General features: G+C 44.1%; 1 protein-coding gene across 2 annotated transcripts in view; it reads right to left on the reverse strand.

Moving 5' to 3' along the window:
- The window catches only part of ROBO1 (roundabout guidance receptor 1), a 684,128-nt gene extending 681,120 nt beyond the window's left edge, over positions 1-3,008 (reverse strand). For both annotated transcript variants that reach the window (XM_063150061.1, XM_063150060.1), the window contains exon 1: positions 2,737-3,008. The gene's annotated coding sequence lies outside the window, so the exon portion shown is untranslated. The remainder of the gene's footprint in view (positions 1-2,736) is intronic.
- Between the last annotated feature and the right edge of the window lie 2,992 nt (positions 3,009-6,000).

Consider the following 6,000-nt stretch of genomic DNA (forward strand, 5'->3'; position numbering starts at 1 on the left):
CTCAAATAAAAGATCTAGAAAATATAAATCTCTTCCTTTCTCACATCATTCTTTTTTATTTCTTTCTCCTTTGTTTACACACTTACGTGTTGACTCATACAAGTTTGCTAAATCATGCCACAGCAAACATGGCAGGGAATCCCAGAGAGAAGACAGACTCGTCAAGTCTCAGTTCTGCTTAATATTTTACACATGGGTAAAGCATATTGCATCTGCTTATCTGTATACATTGAAATTGCCTTTGATTTCCTGGAAAAAACAATAAAAATCTGAGCCTCCTATGAATAACATATTTGCCTCTATTGCTTAGACTGAAGTTCAGTTGTGCATATGTGCCTTGAAAAGTTACTTGAAGGAAATACTTTTTATGTATAAAGTCCATGTGGATTATTTTGCCTATTGTGGTCCAAACTCAATTGTATCAGAGACAATACAAAAAGTTCACAAAGTGGAGGAAAAGAAAAAAAGCCCCAAACAAAAGAAATAAAAACAACAGGACTCAAATAACCTTCCCTGTTTTTAAAAGCCTGTTGGGATGTCTTTGTCATCTTGCAGGTGCCTCATTGTCAAACTGGTTGAGTCCTCCTCATTTCCCCAATATTCAACTAGTCAATACTCAATACAGAGGATTCAATATTACCAAGGAAAGCAAGAGGAAAAGGTTGAAATTTCGTTTCAGTGATTAAAAAGTCAATCAACAATCACCAAGCTAAGCTGTTTCAAGTTTCCACAATGGCATCCTTTGTTTTTATGAGGATTCTTATGGAAATCAATGCAGCTTCTAGGCAAGCATCAGCCATGGCACCAAAGATGCTTGCAGAAACCTGGGACAAAATTTCTATACAGTTTGCAGAAGTTTGTCTGGCTTTGCTGTAAGACTGAAAAGCAATAAATTACTCTGAGAAGAATTAGAATAATTTTACTAGTTTTCTGCCTCCTTTCCTTGCCCCCAACCACCAAAAACTGTCTCTTTTTCCACGCTCCTATAGCCTCTTCATGGCAGTGCTCCTGGAATGAACAGCAGTGCAAGATGTAAGTAGAGGACACAGATGCAGACAAATATAAAATGAATTAAGAAAAGCAGCACATAGTGAAAGTCAGATGTGATGTTTGGAGATTAGCCTTACTACTCCATAATACAACAGGAAATTCTTTACCTGTTTTGTCTACAAACTCCATTCAACAAAGGCTGCTTTTTCCTTAAGTGAAGAGGATGAACTTCAGCTTAATAAGAAACCTTACCAAATGCCACTTCTTGCCTATCAGTTGAACCTTAACATGTATTTACACACAATGCTCTAGTATTAGAGAATTATCTCTTCTACTCACTTATCTGTGAAACATGGGCATGACATGAAACGTTTTTTCCTCAAAAGAAAAAAAAAGCCTCTAAAGATCTTCAATGTACTCAGCACAACCAGCAACTTAAAAATAACTATTTTTTATAACTAAAATGTGAAATTGGAATGAAAAACATCTTAACTCCCTTTAAATCCATTTTTGAGTCATCAATCATTAATTAGCATACATCCCAATGAACATGAAGGAAACAAACAACAACCAAAAAGAAATTGGATTCTCATCTTGTTATAGGTAAAGTTAATTGCATCCTGAATTTCGCGTGTGTGTTTTGCACTTCTCTCTCCTTATGTCTTTTTTTTTTTTCCTTAATACTTTCACACTCAGGTGCGGCACCACTCCGGCTGCCAACCCTGCACGGAAGCCGCGGCTCTTGCTCCATCCCCGCCGTGGCAGAACCGGGCAGGGACCGAGAGGAGCCGGCCCAGAGCCTCCCCTGTGTACGGGGCCGGGGCTCGGTTCCCTGCGGGGAGGGCGCGGTACCCAGCGCTGGCCGGGCGGGCACCGCGCCGAGCATCCTCCGCCAGGGCGGGGGCGCCGCGGGGCTGCGGCACTGCAGCAGCGGGAGCAGCTGCTGCGGCGGAGCCGGAGACGACCTCCCTCCTCCTCCTCCTCCTCCTCCTCCTCCTCCTCCTCCTCCTTGTCCTTCTCCGTCTGCCCCCGCCCCGCCGCGCCGCTCCATTGTGCGGGGAGGCGGCCGCACCGCCGCGGGATGCGCATCCCCTCCGCCCCTGCGCAGGGAGACAGGCGCTCCCCCGCCCGCGGCTGGCGGGCACGCTGTCACATCCCCCTCCGGGGCTGCGCTTCCCATGCCTAAAAACGCTTATGCGCCTACATACGTGTATATACACACGGACAAATATACGTGAACATTTCCCGCCCTCCCGCGCAATTTCGCCCCCCGTAGCGGGGAGAGGAGAGCGCTTTCCCCGCAGCGCTGCTGCTCCTCGGCGGCGGCATCCCCACCAGAAGGGAAAGGTTACCGCAAGCGCGGCGAAAACAAAGCGGAGCGCGCCGGCAGAAGTTGCGGTGCGGATCCGCCGCTCTGCTCTGCCCCGCTCCGCGACCCCCGGGATGCCGGCTGCGCAGCGGCCAAACTTGTTTGTTAATCGCACCCGAGCCCGCGGGCGGCCAGAGGAGCGGGGGATGCGATCCGCAGAGCCCCCGGTAACTTTTCCCGACCGGCGGTGCCCGCACAGAAACTTGTTGGACCGCCCGCCCTGCGCAACTCTCCGCCTCTCGCATCCCCGCTGCCGCGGGGACCTCTCCCGGCGCCTCCGGGAAAGTGTCGCCTCCCTCGCTCGGTGCCCGGCAGCGCGGAGAGGCCGTCCCGTCCCTGCGGATGCCGCCCGGCGCTCCGGGAGTTGTGGCACTCACCGTGCGCGATCAGGAGGCTCTCAGAAAACTAGCGGCTCCATCATCCAGGCAGTCCTTGCCAACTTTCCTTGCACAGGGCGAGGACAGAGCTCCGTGTATTTATATGGAGAGGGAGAGCGACGGTGAGAGAGAGAGAGAGAGAGAGAGAGAGGAAGCGCGCTGAAGTCGACAAGCTGTTCAGCAGACTTTTGAATAAAAGAGGGGATGAAACCGGATTCTTCCCAGTATCAGGACCCGGGTAAAAAAAATAAAAAAAAAAAAAAATAAAAAAAAAAAAATCAGATCCTTCTCCGGAAAGGGATTCTGTCGGCCCCGCTGCCCGCGTTACTCTCAGGGCTGGGAGCGGGAGGCATCGCACACAAATAGAGCCCGGCAGCGGCGGCGGCGATTGGCGGCGCCCCCCGGGTCCTGCAGCCACAAAGCCGAGCAGGAGCGGCTCCGGGGCGGGCTCGGGCTGGGGGACGGCGGCGGGGGCGAGTCCCGCTCCGTTGATTCGCTACCGCGCCCATTGTGATGCGTGCCGCAATGTTCGAGCGGGAGAAAGGCACGCTCCGAAAGGATGCCCTGCCATCTCGCCTTGCCCGGCTGCTCTCGCAGTTGGGTTATTGTGCGGTGTGGTGCGGGAAATGTGTCTTTAAAAAAAAAAAACAGGAGTTTATTTGTCTAATTTATCTACACCTTTTTTTTTTTTTTTTTTTTTTTCCCCTTCTGCTGCGCTGTCACCATTCTCTGTCACCTTCCCTAATAATTATGTAGTTACTTCAGCAATCAATTGTTCATTGAATTCCACTTACCTCTGCTTTTTCTGTCCCAAGTTATGGCTTTTCAAGGGCACATCCGCCCCTCAGTGAAAAAAAAAAAGTAAACAAACATTCCTGAAATTTCAGCAACTTATTCCCAATTAAAATAGAATCAAATTAAAAAACAGTCATCAGCATAAGTTTTCTCCATGATGGAATACAAAGACAGACAATTAATGATATTTAAATTGTGGTCCATTTTGGATGCAAGGAATCACTGGACTAAGGGACATACCCCATTTGAAAATTCAGGCAGTGAAAAGGCCAAAAAAACAGATGCAGCATTTATGTATCAACTGCTACATGGAGGGCAAATGTGAGATAATGACAACATAGGTCAACATAATGAGAAATGAGAAATGAAAGCAACGCAAGCACTTTTATATAGGAAAGAGTATACAAACTTCTGTTGCTACCTGTAGATAATATACTTTATATAATAAACATGCATTTGGATAATAACCATTAATAGGCTCAAAACTATGTATGCAATGAAGTCTTTTAAATAGTGTATGAAGATTATCTGGGAACAAAGCCTGCAATATATTGCAAAGCATGATGCTGTTGAAAGCCTAAACATGCCACTTGTCCTACACAGAATGAATGGAAATCAGAGACAAGGGGACAAAAGTCCAATGTGTAAGGTGTTGTTTATATGGCAAGGTCCTTACAGTCTAGTTAATACAGATATCACAAATATTATTGACAAGTCATACATAGAGCAAAAGGTTATTTGCCACTATCCCATTGTTTGACCAGGTATACATAGAAAGAAACAAGATAAAACACGGGGGAAAATCAAGTGTTTAAACTACTGGTGGACCCTCAGGATCACTCTTTGAAAGAAGTAACACTGTACACCTTGGAGAGGAACAAAAGAGAGGGCAGGAGGAAATCAGCCTTTTGTGCATCAGTAGGCTCTGATGAGAGAAATGCTGACGAGTATGGGATCTAAATCAGCTCTTCAGTTCAGATCTACCTCACACCTTGCATCTTCAAGTATGTGCTTCTTGTTGCAAAGAGCCTCTAACTCTCTGTTCTTTGAATTCTGTTGCTGCTTTGTTTTGGATGCTTCATCTTTTAGATAAATGCTACAAACAAGTAGCATTTCTGTTGTCAGAGGAGGTATACTAGAACAATTAATAGTCTATCTATGAATATCTAAACAATCTTCTCTGAATACACATCTTCAGTTATCACTGTTGGTACACATATATATTTTTTTCTTGTTAAATAGAAGAAATTTAAGCTTCAGTTAAGTAATTTTGACAACAGCTGTCTATTGCACTAGTAAATATGAGTTTTAGAAGAAGATGTTGTAGTAGTTTGCAGTTTTGCCAAATATTGTTTCACTGTTTTGTTTTTGTTTCTCTTTAGCTCTACTTGGAACAAATTGTGTTTACCTGAGAGTTCAGGATATGCCTCTCATAGTTTATTTCTTCTGTTACACTTGCCATCACCTTAAGGAGATTTCTGATTAACATCAGTTTAAAAGATAACAGGCTCTGGGCTATTGTATTTAACAAAGTAATGTGAAATCATTGGCAAATTTGAAAAAAAGGGTGGATTGGTATAAGTGTGGATGAAGGAGGCAATAATCAACAATATCACAATTAAGAAATTGCCCTGTGAAGGAGAGAAATTATTATGGCCATTGTAGAGCCTACAGAGATTAATGGAATATGGCTGTGAAACTGTTTCAATAGATAAATTGGGTGGGTGGTTAAACATCTGAGCAAAGATGATTACTTTGTAGTGAAACAAAACAAAGAGGAATAAATCACAAAGCTGCTCTATTACCACAATTAAAATGCAATTGCTTGATCAATTATCACTCCAGCTAATAGCTTGATGAAAGACAAGCAAATAAATAAAACATTATGCTAACCAAAGATCTTTGAAACATATTAATAATACTTGTGTACTTACATGTTTCCTTGTTTGCATTAATTTATGCCTAATGCGCGTATAGTGCATTACATGACATAAACAAGGCTGTATATAATGTGTTTAGTATTCCTTTGTAGTTTAAGAGTAAACATCAATGATACATAATCATTAAAATGCACACAATGGGTAAAAATCCAACACACATTTAAACAACTGCTACTTTTCAGTATTTCCTAGATCTCTAAGAATCTTCTTGTTTTACATATGTACCAGCCAAAAGTGATTTGGGAGAATTTTGCTCTGGAACAGTTTCCAAGGTCAGCATGTGTGATGACACATGTTGGTGCCCAGCTTGCCCTTGGACAATGACTAGAGTTTATGTGGACATGGGGAGGCAGTAAAGCAAAGGGGGGCTGTCATATATCAGCATTACATTTTTATATCTGGTAATCAGCAAAGCGTGCATCCCTGTACAGGAAGGGAAGTGGTAACACCTATGTTTGTGTGAAATAAAACCCAGGGCATAAAGGTGAATAGCTTGTACAGAATGAGCACGCTGTGATAACCTGGTCCA

Source organism: Melospiza melodia, chromosome 2 (assembly GCF_035770615.1).
Source record: "Melospiza melodia melodia isolate bMelMel2 chromosome 2, bMelMel2.pri, whole genome shotgun sequence".
NCBI lineage: Eukaryota > Metazoa > Chordata > Aves > Passeriformes > Passerellidae > Melospiza > Melospiza melodia.